This window comes from Vicugna pacos, chromosome 4 (genome assembly GCF_048564905.1).
Source record: "Vicugna pacos chromosome 4, VicPac4, whole genome shotgun sequence".
Taxonomy (NCBI): domain Eukaryota; kingdom Metazoa; phylum Chordata; class Mammalia; order Artiodactyla; family Camelidae; genus Vicugna; species Vicugna pacos.
This window is the reverse complement of record NC_132990.1, coordinates 23,728,993-23,745,607: the sequence shown is the minus strand read 5'-3', so window position 1 is coordinate 23,745,607 and position 16,615 is coordinate 23,728,993. Positions and strand designations below refer to the sequence as shown.

The 16,615-nt window shown below is 40.3% G+C and overlaps 1 long non-coding RNA gene across 6 annotated transcripts in view; it reads left to right on the top strand.

Moving 5' to 3' along the window:
- Positions 1–2,349: 2,349 nt before the first annotated feature.
- LOC116280210 (uncharacterized) overlaps positions 2,350–16,615 on the top strand; it is a 104,431-nt gene continuing 90,165 nt past the window's right edge. For 5 of the 6 annotated variants that reach the window (XR_012071922.1, XR_012071920.1, XR_012071923.1 and 2 more), the window contains exons 1-2: positions 2,350–4,401; positions 4,624–4,848. This is a non-coding gene — a long non-coding RNA (uncharacterized lncRNA). The remainder of the gene's footprint in view (positions 4,402–4,623; positions 4,849–16,615) is intronic. The other variant, XR_012071919.1, reaches the window with a different exon arrangement.

Sequence of the window (16,615 nt, the reverse complement as noted above, 5' to 3'; positions counted from 1 at the left end):
CAGAAACATCTACATTTTATAAATAAAAGACTAATCAAGTGTTACAGAATACATAATGGAATATCATATCACTGCTTTAAAAATACAAGTTTAATCTCTATGCATCAATATGGAAAATTATTATCAATTTCTAGTTAAAGAAAAATATTATGAGAAAGTGTTTACAGTACAGTACCATTATTTTTTGTTTATACATAGAAGAAAATCTGGAAGATTGCAAACTAAACTGTTAACAGTGGACGTTGTTGGAACGTGGAAGTGATTATAGGTAGCTGTCCCTTCCTAGTTTTTCTGTTTATTAATTATTTGAATTTTCCATTGAGTAAATATTACTTGTGTAGTTAGAAAAAATAAATAATTCTTTACTGAAAAAATAAATCAAGGTCATAAATGAGGAGGCTTTGGGGGAGGACATTTTCAAGTTAGTTTATCCTTAACCAAAACTAACTAGTTGGATTAGAGTTAGGTATGAAGACAGTCTATAGAAACCAGAGAAAGACCAAATATTGAATAATCTCTGGAGAGAAGAGAATGTTTTAAACATAAAAGCAATGCAAGGACTTATAAAGGAACTTAATTTTTTATGTATTTAATGAAATACAAATTTTGAAACTATCTTCTGTACATCAAAGGTCATCATGAGTAAAACCGGAGAAAACATTTCACAACAGAGAGAGCGGTTACTGCCATTGATACATGAAGAACTTGCTGAAAATGTTAGAAAAACAACATGAACTCAATTTTTTAAATGGACAAATGTAAGAGATAATACAATACAATACAATAAATATACTTACAAAAATATTTTAAAAAAACAGTAAATATATTTTTAAAATCCACCTCAAATTGAGTAATTTACCAAAGGAGAACACAGCAGGAGATACCTTTTCTCTTGTTTTCCCTACTGTTCTATCAACAAAGACTTTAATGTATTAATAGTGCTAGAGAACGTGAGCCTGGCATTCTCCACATACTGCTGGTGAGAGGGTTAAATGTTCCTAATTTGAGGGAAATAACTCGTTTTAGGTGTCTACACCTCTTGGTCTTAGTCCAGAAATCTTTCCCAGGGAAATAGAGAAAAGACAGCAAAATTTCATATACCAGGGTCTTCACCATAGTATGTTATATAACAGCAAAGAAACAAATAGAACTAAAATCTTCAGTAGAGGAATGGCTGACTGTATTGTGGAGTGATGTTCTATGGAGCACTGTGCAGCCAGGATAAAAACAAGTAAAACCATTTTCCAGAACTTTCTTTTTAAAGGTGTGGTTGCATCTGCAAGATTACAGTTTTGCTGTGGAGGTAAAGCTGTACCCGTAGAAAGAGAAAGAACTGGTCAAGGTAGTATGTGGTGCAGGCCATAGGTGCTCTCAGGATTTCAGAGCAGAAGCAGCCCGGAGCCCTGTGGCAAGTTGCAAACACACGCACACCCTACATGGTACAACTATAGGAACATCGCTTTTCCTGCTGCTCCGTCCTGTGAGTTTTTGCTTTCATTCTTCAAGGGAAGATGGCCAGACAGAAGGTGGGCTGGACAGACGGAGATAACACATGCCGTTTCCATTTAATCCCTACTGAACACAGGGGTCCCATAGACTCAAGAACAGCTACTCTCCTGCCGGGAAGCTCAGCCCCACAACAGAAGCTGAAAGGAAAGGACAAAGCTCTCTTTACCCATACCAGCAATTGAAGACCATATAGGCGTTCAGAAGCACATCTGCCGCCAGAATCTGTCTGGAACAAGCTTAAAATTAAAACCAAACTCTGAAGAGCCAAGAGGTTGATCTGATGAATGTATTTCCTTCTGGTTTGGCTTTTCAAACTTAGACCCAGTTGGTCTGGTTTTGTTTGGGTTTTTGAGTTCGACATCTGTGTCCAGGATTCAGCGCCTCATGTGAAGAAGACAAGAAAGTTCTTTGGTCATTGTTGATGGCAGCCAATTAAATTAATGTGGATGAGAAGTCGGAAGTGGGGACATATTCTGCTTCCTTTTCTGTAGGGGGAAGAAAACAACATACGTATGTGAGCCCTGACCCGGTACCTGGCTGTTTCTGTTTGTAAATAATTGACTCAACGCTGATTCAGGCTCTGTCACCTCTAGCTTTCCCTTAAATCAACACAAGCAACAGAATCTTGCCCAAGGAAGGCATTAACTCCAGCCTCTCTATGGGCCTTTTGAATCCCTTCTACTTGAATAATAAAGGAAAGAGCTTCCCCTATTATACTTTGGAGAGGAAAAAAATTGGGAAGGAAGAGTGTGGTGTTTTTAAAGCAACCATGTCTGCCTTCTCCTTGGGGGGCAGGGAGAATTCATCATGAGTGAGGTTTTTGTTAAGAGGCCATGGTGAGGCACCATTCGAGTCTGTGACATTTCTATTAGGACTAAGCTGACACAGGGAGGAGCAGATTTGTTCTGCATAATAAGCAAAAGGTGTCCTGCTTGGGCAGACAGATTGTTCTTTAGGGAGATGGTGGGTGAGGCCACCAGCACGGCCCAAACCCAAAGTAGGATGAGAGAATATATGTCTTCTATTGCTGCTGTAACAAATTACCACAAACTGGGTGGCTTAAAACAATGCCAGTGTATTATCTGGTGATGCTGCAGGTCAGAAATCTGTCAGTGTTTCATGGGGCTAAAATCAAGAAGTTGCCAGGGCTATATTCTTCACCAGAAAGTCTGGGTGAAGTTTTTCCGGGCTTAGGTTGTGGGCAGAATTCAATTTCATGAAGTTGAAGGACGGAGGTCCCCATTTTCCTTGATGACTTTCATCCACTGTGGTTCTCAGCTCTTAGAGAAAGCTGGCTCCTGCCTGCTTCCTCCACCTTTGAAGCCAGCTAAGATGCCCGTCCCCTGGTGATTTAATCAAACACTAACCTATATGCTTCTCTTAATGGGGCTTTACAGATGAAATTGTTTACTAATCAGCTAACCTTAAAATAGAGCAGCCTGGATTGTCCAAGTGGGCCCCATCTCATCACTTGAGCCCATAAAAGCAGAGAAATTTCTCCAGCTGGAGTCAGAGGGATGTGGTGGAAGAAGAAAGTAGAGGGGAGATAAGGGAGAAGAGAGATCAGAGAGATTTGACACATGCGAGGAGCTTAGCCATTGCTGGGCTCCATAGTCTGTATGTTCCCATTTGTCATGCTTCCGGTTGCAGGTCCAACTTCTGCAAGCAACAGTCTCCATGTACTTTTTTTTTTAATTGAAGTACAATTACAATGTGTCAGTTTCTGTTGTATAGCACAGTGTCCCAGTCATGCACATACATACACATATTCATTTTCATATGCTTTTTCATTAAAGGTTATTACAAGATAATTGAATATAGTTCCCTGTGCAATACAGAAGAATCCATGTACTTTTATAGTCTCTTTATAACTTTGATTGACTGAGGAGGCTCCCTGGGGCCAGGCATCCTTCCAGAAGAATTTCTGCAGCATAACCTAATGACACATCTTTGCCACCCCAGGGTGTCACCATTTTCCCACCTCCGTGTTGGAAGTGATAGAAGGGATTGTGTCCCAGTGACTCTCAGACAGCGATAGGCCTTTTTGACTGTCTGAGTGTGAGGTGTATTTTAAATGGCTGCTCTCCTTAAGCCACACCAGCTTAGGGAAGTCCGGTCTCTGCCCAGTGTTGATAGGCAAACTACTGAACAACCAGCATGGCCCAGCCCTGACGATCTTGATGGAAGCCAGCCCTAAACAACCCAACAGCCATACTGTGCATCCAAGCTAAAGATGGGCCCTGCCTTTGTCTGTCTTCTAGCCTTGGAACATGGCTGTATTCTTCTTTTGGGAAGTTAAATATGGTTCCTCACATAATGAAACCACTGTTCTCCAGATTCTTTGCAGCTTATCACAAGAGAAAAGCCGTCCTTCTGGAGATTATGCTGTCTGGCAATTTTCCTATGGTCACATTCTAAGGAGGCCTTTGGAGAAAGCTTGATGGCAGTGCGTGCTTGTGTTCCCTGCCTCAGACAGTTGGAAGGGACAAGGCGGAGACTGCACCGGGCACAGAGAGGTCAGCCTGGGCAGGAGGCAGGAGGCCTGGATTTTCATAGCACGGTAGCTCTTAGGACCCCACGTGGGGTGGGTCCGCGTTACGTGTCAGCCCTCAGTTATTCAGTCAAACGCTAACTTCGGTATTACTGTGAAGTTATTTTGTAGATGTGATTAAAGTCTACAGTTTACTTGGATTAAGCAAGATTAGCCTATATCATCCAGAGGAGCCTGATTCAGTTGGTTGAAAAGCCTTCAGAACCTAAGTGAGGCTTCCCTGAAGAAGAAGAAATTTCACCTGTGGACTGCAGCTCCCACTCATGCCAGAGAGTTCCAGCTGCCTGCCTGACAGCCTGGCCTATGGATTTCAGGCTTGTCTCACCAGCCTGCACGATCACGTAAGCCAATTCCTTGCAATACATCTTTATCTATATGTAGATTCTTACATACATAAAGCTGGTCACCTGGGGGAGTGCGTGGCCTCCTCACGCCTGTAAGCCTGCAGCCCCTCTCTGGGGTGGGGGCGGGGGAGGCACGAGCCCTCCACAGTTGGAGCAGGTGAGTAAGGATGGGCTTGCTGACTCCACAGAGACGACCGTAACAACAGCGAACATTCACAGGTGTTTCGTGTGTGCCAGAAGTCAAGTACCTTGTGGCTAAGAAGTACTATGATTAACCCCTGTTTGGAGGCCTGAACCTGAAGCAGAACCGAGCATGCGCTTGCTTAGTCGGGAGTGGAGCGGGCAGCGGGCTCCGAGCAGCCTGCCGCTGGCGCCCGCGGCACCACCCTGCCCGCAGGAGCGGTTACTCAGGGCGTCTCTCCTTCTTTTCAACTTCAGTCCCAGGTAAGAATCTGTCCTGAAGGAGAACTTCAGGCTGCGTCGTTTTCTCCAGTAAAACTTTTAGGGCTCGGACTTGGCTTGGAGTTGCTAGAACTCCTGTACTTTGAATTATCCTTCACAGTGTTACCAACCTCCTTGGTTCTAGGCGTTGAAGTTCGAGGGTTGTTAGAGGAAACTTTAGGCGTTCTAGTGTATGTTATGGTTGCTGGTTAACTGCACTACAATTTATGGGCTTCCAAACAACTGGGTAGGCATGAGCAAACGGCTGAACTATCCAGATATTTCTTCAACAATACCTGCTTGGGGTTGGCTCATTTGTTGGATGTACATGGATCTGTGGATCTCAGGGAAGCCAGAACCCTCAACCCAGAGTAAGCCTTTGTGTCCAAGGTCAGGCCCTGAGCAGCAACGACTGCCTCCAGGTCCTCATCTTCCAAGGAAAGAGTGTCACCAAGAAGGGGCTGAGTAAGCATCAGGCAGCAGCGGGGCTCGTCGGGCCCCTCCCCACTTGCTGAAGGCCCGAGGTTGAACCTCGGGCCAGCCCCCTCCTTCCCGGGATGGCCTGGTGTTAATTATGATGCAATCCCCCAGCCGTGCAGCCTCAGCAACAATTTCGGGAGTCAGGGTCCATGTGCAAGGCCATTAACACCAAACATGTTTTAATCCATAATTGTGCGAGATTTATTTAATTTAGGGGCTTTATTTATAGTTCGATCGGAATTGTAATGTATTTTCGGCCCTCCGCACTGGGATCTGTCAATTTTTACGGCGTCTTTTAATTGTGTTCTTCCAGGCCAGGTGCAAGCAGTTTTCCAAAGCAGGCTGGTCAGAGTCGGCCTCCTGTTACTTGATGGGGGAGGGGAGCGGCCTTGCACAGGCACAACCCTGGGCCACCATGAGGCAGGGACAATGACAAGGGGTCCTTCGTCCTCAGAGAGCCCCAGGCCTCAGACTAGAGTCAGGAATCCTCCGCCCAGCCTGGCCTCTCCCCTCCTGCTGGAGCTTGTGTGCTGAAAAGGAGCTTCCAAAAATCTCTCAACTCAAACCCTTCCGTCCCTTTGTTCACTGATCAAACATGTTCTGAGCACCTACTGTGTACCAAGCCCTGTACTCAGCATGAGAATGCAAAAACAAGTCAGATGGTGGCCCAGCCTATAAGGAGCTGAGGGTACCACAGGAGGAGACCAAGAAGACCTCATAGGTTACCTAGTACCTGACACTGAGCTCCGTGCTGGAGACTCACAGAGGAGCAGGACTTCAGCTTGCAGGTTCAAAACATTCGGTCAAAATAAATTTATAGGAGAGTCATTTGAGTGACTCTAATTTGGTAGCAACGTGAGGGGAAGCGAGTTCATCAACACCTACAGCTTTGATGCTGTCTGTGCTGAGCAGTTCTGCTGGTGAGGGATGCTTGACTTAGTTCAACTTCTTAGTCTTGTTTCCTTTTGAGCATTGGTAATTGTCAAACACCATGGTGGTACGTTTGCAACCTTTTATGCATCTTTAAGCATTAGTCTGTTTTTCCAAGTTATTTTCTTCCAAATCATGTTCTGCCACAAGCTATGAGTGATGGGAGGAGAGCACCAGAAATCGAAGTGAAAGAAAATGGGCAAATGAAATGAGGTGCTGCCAGCCAGGAGCACACACTAGGAAAGGCTGATTCAAACTTAGCAGCAGGAGAATGTAGCCCCACCTCTGTGTGCTAAGACCAAGACGCCGGATAAATCGGGGATCTTATCTGTGTGGTTCACTCAGATATCCCTGGAATCTAGAATAATGCTTGGCATGCACAGTCATCAATAAATATTGAATAAATAATGAACAAATGTGAAAAAAAAACAGGGGCATTGCTTTGCTTGTTTAAAGAAAAAAAAACACCTGCTTAATCAGAAAACAGAGGGGGCAAAAACATATTCTCTGAGTCCCTATGCATGCCGGGCATTGTGCTAACTGATTTTATTTATAAAAATCCTCACGACAGTGAGGTGAAATATTGTCCCCACCTTACTGAGGCTTACTGAGGACACTGAGGCTCAGGGAGACATGTTGCAGCAACATGGGTGGACCTAGAGTTTACTATACTAAATGCAGTCAGTCAGACAGAGAAAGACAAACATCATATCATATATCACTTATAGGTAGGATCCAAAATAAGATACAAATGAACTTATTTACAAAACAGAAACTGACTCACATAGAAAACAATCTCAGGGTTACTAAAGGGGAAGGCAAGGGGAGGGAGAAATTAGGAGTTTGGAATTTGCAGATGTTAATTACTATATATAAAACAGATAAACAAGGACCTATTGTATAGCTCAGGGAACTATATTCAGTATTTTGTAATCAATGATAATGGAAAAGAATCTGAAAAAGAATATATGTATTATTGAATCACTGTGCTGTATACCAGAAACTAACACAACATTGTAAATTAACTATACCTCAATAAAAATAAATTTAAAAAAGAAAAAACAAAGGGGTTATGATGGCTTGGAGCCTGAGAGAAGTCCAGCTGGAAGACTTAGAGAAAGTTAAGGGGCGCCTTTGAAAGACGACGTGGTGTGAGGAGGTGCAGTTGAGGAAGCTTCCTGGGAGAAGCCACATGGAGCAGAGGTCTTGAAGCGAGTTAGGCAAGTCACTGTTTCTTGGAGGGCCCCACCCCTGCAGGCAGGCAAAGCTCCTGAGATTCTTTCGTCTCAGATTCTAGAGAATCTCCTAGTTGCTCTAAAGGGAGACCTTTAGGGAAGCTTTTATTTTCTTAGATCCATAAGGTTTGGTAAAAATTCTCTTAGGGAACAAAGAATGCCCTTTAGGTAGGTTGGAGCAGATGGTGAAGGGTCTTGAGTGCCATTCTAAGGGAGTTAGACTATTCTTGAGGAGACTGAGGTTTGAGGATCTGGGGACGCCCCTTAGGATGTTATATTGGTGAGTGAAAGTGTGGGACAGCAGCTGAGAGGCTGCAGCGATGATCCAAGTGAGAGCCAACAGGAGTAGTGGAGAGGGAGAAAGCAGTTTGTCAAGTGAGCATGGTTGCCGATGGCATTTGGGGGAGAAAGAAACAGTGGCTTTGATACTGGGGAGTTGCTGAATTAGGAAGCATAGGAAGGCAGAGAGGCAGAACTAGCAGTCTGGATTTACGGAGGCCACGGCTGAAATGCCAGCAGGATATCACCTGTGGGAAAAATCCTGCAGGTCTGCCTGGAACCCAAAGAGAGGCTGATGACAAGAGAGGTAGATGTGGGTGCCAGCTGCATAAAATTAAGAATTGGGAGTGTGGGGTTACATCAAGAACTAAGGGAGAAAAGGCAGGAAGAAGAGGACCAATGAGATGCCTCTAAAGGCCACTGAAAAATGATTTGAGGAAGGAGAGCAAGCAAAGAGGGACGTTTCAAGGATGGTGTGGTCTGTGGCCAGAAACAGCAGCTGTCTACCGGGGCAGTGAAGAAACCATTTGAGTAAGTGTTAGGGAGGACACTGGTGATCTCTGTGAAAGTGAAAGTCAAGAATTGAGATGTTGAGAAGTAAATGAAGGAAATAAACGGTGTGGAAGCGACGTGGGGTGGAGCTAGACATCCTAGATGGCCAGCCAGCAGGAGAAGAGAGCAAGTCGATGAGGGTGTGCTATGGTCTTTTTTTTTTTTTTTTAAGTTTAGTCAAGGTTTTTTTTTTAACGTTTTTTATTGATTTATAATATTTTACAATGTTGTGTGTGCTATGGTCTTAATGTTTGTATCTCCCCAAAATTCATGGGTTGAAACTTAAGCCCCAAGGTGATGGCATTAGGAGATGGGGCCTTTGGGAGGTGATTAGGTCTTGAGGGCACAGCCATCATAAATGGAATTAGCACATTTGTAGAAGAGCCTCCAGAGACATCCCTTGACCCTTCCACCATGTAAGGACACAGTGAGAAGTCTGCAGCTTGGAAGGGTTTTCCCCAGAATCTGACCTGCTTGGTACCCTGATCTTGGACCTCAGCCTCCAGAACTATGAGAAATAAAATTCTATTGTATGTAAGTCACCCAATTTGTGCTACTTTGTTCTCGCAGCCTGAGCTTCTGAGACAGGGTGGCAGCTTGAAGAGGAATTTTCTTTAAGATTAGGCATTTTGTAGATGCAGGGAAAGAACCCAGAGGAAAGAAACTAAAGATATGAGACAGAGGGAATTCATAGAAGACAGAAGGGGAAGGAGTGAGGAGACTCATACTGGACAAGGAAATAGGGAATAACTTCATCACAGTCAGACATCTGGCTCTAGAGAACATAAACCAGCAAGCAGCGTGAAATACAGCCTGTGTCTCGGTGGTTCTCACACCCAATAGGAGGGCCAATGATTGGGTTCATCTTCAATGACTTTTCCTCGTGGAGAATTTCACATTGATGGGATCAGTTATGACCCTCTCATAGGCTACTGAACTTTGTGTCAAAAATAAGAGCTTCTTCACAACACACCTGAAAGTGGGTGTGATTGTGCAGACTTAACAATCAGATGTTGGACCTGTAGCAAGGCCCCACAGTTTAGATTAACTGGGAGGGTAAAGGTGACATAGTGTGTGCGCCTATCATCAGCTCACTTTTGCAACTGGCTGGGTTTTCCTGATATGAGGAAATACAATATTGCTCGGTTACCTGTGAGTAGCACGTTCTGTTATCTGCATTGACATTATTGGCATTGTCGTGTGTGTGTGTGTGTGTGTGTGTGTGTGTGTGTATTCTAGTAACCTCCAGAAGCACTGAACTTGCACTGTTCTTTTTACACATTCATGTACTTCAAAGTTTTTACTTATTTTAATCATACAAGCACTATGTGAATACATTCTCATGGTTAAGATTTTTCAGACAAAGTAAGTTTTGTCTCCAGGTCCTTCTTAAGCCCTTTCCCTTCCCAGGGGAAATGTACTTACATATTCAAATATGTAATTATAGTTTATGAATTTTTTCCCCATAGAAACTGTAGGTAGTGCTTTTCACCTTGCATTAAACTTGACGTAGATGTTAGAGATCTTTCCATATCATTACATGTAAACATGCCAAAATTATTTTGAAAAGGTGCATAGCACATTCTATAGTGTGGATGAATCATGGTTTATTTAACCACCCCCTAATGATGGAAGTGTAGATTTTTCCTAATTTTGTACTGTTATCCAAATGCTGAACACTGCATGTCAGTCCCCCTTCTAGAACACACTTAGAATGCCGTGCTGCTATTAGAAAGACCCGACTCCTTCCAACTCAGTCCATGGTTTAAAGACATTGTATGTGCCTCAACGCTTCATTACTGTTCTTCCATTTTTCTTTTGAGTGTGGTGAGAAGGGCGGGAAGGAGAAAGGGAGGATGCCAGTTGTGTGTCATTTAGTGACTAGCATGTTCAGGAGCACATAATGTCCTGAAGGATGGAACCACTTCTCAGACTTGTAACAACAATGGTAGCTGGGTCGTTGTCTGCTGTGAGGTCTCAGTGGTAACGGTGTGACTCCCATCATATGTCAGTGGTTGGGTGTTGCCCAGGCTAACTCCCAATCTCTCAAGGGAGTCTTAGGGAAGGTTCTATTTCTCCAAGGACCTCTGACTCAAGCCCTTGCGTCCACTGCTTTGGTTCTTTGTGTGGATCATCTCAGCACTTCAAAGGTACTGACACTTCCTCCCTCTGCACTATTCACACAGGGACTCTTGGCAAAGCAGATGGAAAGGCAAATCCATTCTAACACTGTTTTTCTTAACTGAAGTATGGTTGATTTACAATATTGTGTTAGTTTCAGGTGTACAGCAATGTGATTCAGACACACATATATATACATGTAAATTTTTTCAGATTCTTTTCCATTATTGCTTATTACAAGATATTTTACTTCCCTGTGCTATGCAGTAAATCCTTGTTATTTATCTATTTTATATATTGTGGTGTGTATCTTTTATCTCATACTCCTAATTTATCCCTACCCCCACCTTTCCCTTTAACCAAAGGTTTGTTTTCTATGTCTGTGAGTCTGTTTCTGTTGTGTAAATAAGTTCTTTTGTGTCCTATTTTAGATCCCACATATAAGTAGTATCTTATGATATTTGTCTTTGTCTGACCTACTTCACTTGGTGTGATAATCTCTGGGTCCATCCATGTTGCTGCAAATGGTATTATCTCATTCTTTTTTATGTCTGTGTAGTGATCCATTGTATAAATATACCACATATGCTTTATCCAGTCATCTGTTGTTGGACATTTAGGTTGCCTCCATGACTTGGCCATTGTAAGGAGGGCTTCTATGAACATTGGGATGCATGTATCTTTTTGATTTAGAGTTTTCATTTTGCCCAGGAGTACAATTGCTAGATCACATGGTAGCTCAATTTTTAATTTTGTAAGGAACCTCCATAATGTTTACCAATTTACTTTTTTTTTGCTCCACCAGTTTACTTTTCCACCAATGCTATAGGAGAGTTCCCTTTTCTCCACACCCTTTCCAGAATTTATTATTTGCAGACTTTTTGATGATGGCCATTCTCACAGTTATGAGGTGATACCTCATTGCAGTTTTGATATGTCTTTCTCTAATAATTAGCAATATTGAGCATCTTTTTGTGTGCCTTTTGGACATTCATATGACTTCTTTGGAGAAAGGTTTGCTTAGGTCTTTTGCCCCTTTTTTGATTGGGCTGTTTGTTTCCTTGCTATTGAGTTGTATGGGCTGTTTGTATATTTTAGAAATTTATCCCTTGTCAATTGCATTGTTTGCAAATGTCTTCTCCCAGTTCGTAGGTCTTTTCATTTTGTTGATGGTTTCCTTTGCTGTGCAAAAGGTTTTAAGTTTGATTAGGCCCCATTTGTTTATTTGTGCTTTTATTTTGCCTTGGGAAGGTGATCTAAAACATTGCTATGATTTATGTCAGAGAATGTTTTGCCTGTGTCCTCTGTGAGGAGTTTTATATGGTGTCATGTCTTATACTTAAGTCTTTAAATCATTTTGAGTTTATTTTTGTATATGATACGAAGGATTATTGTAACTTCATTGATGTACATGAAGTTGTCCAGCTTTCCCGGTATCACTTGCTGAAGAGACTGTCTTTTCTCCATTGTATATTCTTGCCTCCTTTGTCAAAGATCAGTTGATCATAGGTGTATGGGTTTATTTATGGGCTCTCTGTTCCACTGATCTCTGTCTGTTTTTATGCCAATACCATGCTGATTTAATTGCTGTAACTCTGTATTATTGTCTGAAGTCTGGGAGGGTTTTGCTTCCAGCTTTGTTCTGTTTCCTCAGGATTGCTTTGGCAATTCTGGGCCTTTTGTGGTCCCATATAATTTTAGGTTATTTGTTGCAGTTCTCTGAAAAATGTCATGAGTGATTTGATAGGGATCTCATTAAGTCTGTGAATTGCTTTGGGTAGCAAGGCCATTTTAACAATATTCTTTCAATTCAAGAGCATAGGACATCATTTCATTTTTTGAATCATTCTCTGTTTCCTTTATCAGTGTTCTCTAGTTCTCAGCATATAGGTCTTTCACCTCCTTGGTTAGGATTATTCCTAGGTATTTTGTTTTTTTGACATGATTTTATTTTTTATACATGTATATATATTATTGAAGTATAGTCAGTTTACAATAGTATGTCAATTTCTGGTGTATGGCTTAATGATTCAGTCATACATGAACATACAAAATTTTCATATTCTCTTCCACCATAAGTTACTAAAAGATACAGAATATAATTCCCTGGGTTACACAGTAGGACCTTGTTTATCTATTTTATATGTATCAGTTAGAATCTGCAAATCTCAAACTCCCAATTTGTCCCTTCCCACCCCTTTCCCTCCCTGGTAACCATAAGTTTGTTTTCTATGTCTGTGAGTCTGTTTCTGTTACGTAAATAAGTTCATTTCTGTATTTTTTTTCCAGATTCCACACATAAGTGAGGTCATATGATATTTTTCTTTCTTTTTCTGGCTTACTTCACTTAGAATGATAATCTCCAGGTCCATCCATGTTGCTGCAAATGGCATTATTTTATTCTTTTTTATGGCTGAGTAGTATTTCATTGTATAAATATATCACAGCTTTTTTATCCAGTCATCTGTCAATGGACATTTTGGTTGTTTCCATGTCTTGACTATTTATGTAGTGCTTCTGTGAACGTTGGGGTGCATGTATCTTTTTGTATTAAGGTTTGCTCTGGATATATGCCCAGAAGTGGGATTGCTGGATCACATGGTAAATCTATTTTCAGTCTTTTGAGGAATCTCCATACTGTTTTCCATAATGGCTGCACCAAACTGCATTCCCACCAACAGTGTAGGAGGGTTCCCTTTTCTCTACATCATCTCCAGCATTTATTGTTCATGGACTTTTGAATGATGGCCATTCTGACTGGTGTTAAGTGATACCTCATTGTAGTTTTGATTTGCTTTTCTCTGATAATTAGTGATATTGAGCATTTTTTCATGTGCCTATTGGCCATTTGTATGTCTTCATTGGAGAATTGCTTGTTTAGGTCTTCTCCCCATTTTTGGATTGGATTGTTTGTTTTTTTGTTGTGTGAGCTATTTATATATTCTGGAAATTAAGCCTTTGTCAGTCGCATCTTTTGCAAATATTTTCTCCTATTCCGCAGGTTGTTATTTATTTTTTTTTTGCTTATGGTTTCCTTTGCTGTGCAAAAGCTTATAAGTTTAATTAGGTCCCATTTGTTGATTTTTTACTTTTATTTCTGTTGCCTGGCTAGACTGCCCTAGGAGAACATTGCTGAGATTTATGTTTGATACAGTTTTAAAGGGATTTTTAAAAAATATCTCTTTCTGGTATTTCATTGTTAGTGTAAAGAAATGCAACAAATTTCTGTATATTAATCATGTATCCTGCTACCTTGCTGAATTCATTTGTTAGTTCCTATAGTTTTTATTTGATGTCTTTTAAAGTTTCTATATAGAGTATCATGTCATCTGCATAAAATGGTAATTTTAACTCTTCCAATTTGGATACCTTTATTTTCTAGTCTGATTGCTGTAGCTAGGATTTCCAATATGATGTTGAATAGAAGTGGTGAGAATGTATATCCTTATCTTATTCCTGAATTTAGTGGGAAGGCTTTCAGCTTTTCACCATTGAGTATTATATTAGCTGTGGGTTTGTCATAAATGGCTTTTATTATATTGAGATACGTTCCCTCTAACTCACTTTGGTGAAAGTTTTTATTACGAGTGGATATTGAATTTTATCAGTGCATCTCTCATCTATTGAGATGATCGTGTGGCTTTTGTGTTTTTTTGTTGATGTGGTGTATCACAGTGATTGATTTGTATATGTTGAATCATCCTTTGACCCTGGAATGAATCCGGCTTGATCATGGTGTATAATCCTGTTCATGTGTTTATGGTTTTGGCTTCCTAATATTTTGTTGAGGAGTTTTGTATCTGTATTCATCAAAGATATTGGCCTGTAATTTTCTTTTTTGGTAATGTCTTTGTCTAGTTTTGGTATAAGGGTGATGATGGCTTCATAAAATGAGTTTGGGAGTGTTCCCTCCTCTTCAGTCTTCTGGAGGAGTTTGAGAGTGTAGGTTTAAGTTCTTTGTATGTTTGATAGAATTCCAATGAAGCAGGGAGGCTTTTTTTTTTTTTAATTACCAATTCTATTTGTTTTGCACTGATCCATCTGGTCAAATTATGTTTCCTTTTGATTCAGTTTTGGCAGAATGTATGTTTCTAGAAACTTGTTCATTTCCTCTAGATTGTCCAGTTTGTTGGTATTTACTCATAGCATTATGATTTTTTGTATATTTGAAGTATCAGTTGTTATTTCTTCTCTTTAATTTCTTATTTATTTGGGTCCTCTTTTCATCTTGGTGAGCCTGGCTAGATGTTTGTTGGTATTTTTTTTATCCTTTTAAAAAAGGAGCTCTTGATCTTATTGTTTGTCTTTCTTTCTTTCTCTTTTGGTCTCTATATTATTTATTTTCTCTATAATCTTTCCTTCTTCTGACTTTAGGTTTTTGTTTCTTTTTCTGATTCTTTGAGGTGGTAGGTTAGGTTATTTGAGATTGTTCTTGTGTTTTGAGGAAGGTCTGTATCACTGTGACCTTCCATCTTAGGACTACTTTTGCTACATCCCATAGATTTAATAAGGTTATATTTTCATTTTCAGTTGTCTTGATGTATTTTCTGATTTCTTCAGTTTTAGTGTTGACCCATTTGTTTTTTCAGTAACATGTTGTTTAGTCTCCATATTGTTTGTTCTTCTGCCATTTTCCTTCCTATGGTGGGTTTCTACTTTCAGTTGTGCTTAGAAAATATGCCTAAAATAATTTCTATCCTTTTAAATTTGTTGAGACTTGTTTTGTGACCTAGTATGTTGTCTATCCTTAAGCATGTTCCATGGGTGCTTGAAAAGAATGTATAGTCTGGTTTCTTTGTTTTTGGTTTGGGTTTTTTTTTTTTTTCCTGATCATAGTGTCCTGTTGATATCAATTAAGTCTGATTATTCTTTTGTATCATTTAGGATCTCTGTTGCTTTACTGATTTTCTGACCAGAAGATATGTACATTGATGTCAATGGGGGTGTTTAAGCTTCCTCCTATTACTGTATTCCTGTCAATTTCTTCCTGTATATCTGTTAGTATTTGTTTTATGGATTTAGGTGCTCCTATATTGGGTGCATATGTTAATGAATGTAGTATGCTCTTCTTGTATTGATCTTTTATCATTATATAATGTCCTTCTTTGTCTTTCCTTATGACTTTTTTTTTTCCAATAGTGGTTATTTTTTTTTTTCACTAGTGGTTATTTTTTGTACTGACCTACAGTCAGTTACAATGTGTAAATTTCTGCTGTACAGCACAATGTCCCAGTCATGCATGTATGTACATATATTTGTTTTCATATTCTTTTTCATCAAAGGTTATTACAAGATGTTGAATATAGTTCCCTGTGCTATACAGAAGAAACTTGTTTTTTTAATCTAATTTTAAATATAGTAGCTAATATTTGCAAATCTAAAACTCCAAAATTTATCCTTTCCCACCCCCTTTCCCCAGTAACCATAAGATCGTTTGCTAAGTCTGCGACTGTGTTCCTGTTTTGTAGATGAGTCCATAGTGTCCTTTTACTTTCTTTTCCTTTTTTTTTAGATTCCAGATATGAGTTATATATGGTATTTTTCTTCCTCTTTCTGACTTATTTCACTTAGAATGATGATCTCTAGGTCCATCCATGTTGTTGCAAATGGCATTATTTTATTCTTTTTTATGGCTGAATAGTATTCCATTGTAGAAATATACCACAGCTTCTTTATCCAGTCACCTGTTGATAGATATTTAGGTTGTTCCCATGTCTTCGCTATTGTATATAGTGCTGCAATGAACATTGGGGTGCAGGTGTCTTTTTGAATTAGAGTTCTTTCTGAATATATACCCAGAAATGGGATTGCTGGATCATATGGTAAGTCTATTTTTAGTTTTCTGAGGAATCGCCATACTGTTTTCAATAATGACTTCACCAAACTACATTCTCACCGGCAGTGTAGGAAGGGCCCCTTTTCTCCACAGTCTATCCATTCTGTGGCCATTCTGACTGGTGTGATGTGATACCTCATTGTAGTTTTGATTTGCATGTCCCTGATGATTAGTGATATTGAGGATTTTTTCATGTGCCTAATGGCCGTTTGTATGTCTTCACTGGATAATTGCTTGTTTAGGTCTTCTCCCCATTTTTGGATTGGGCTGTTTGTTTTTTTGTTAAGTGGTATGAGATGTTTATATATTCTGGAAATTAAGCCTTTGTCAGTCGCAT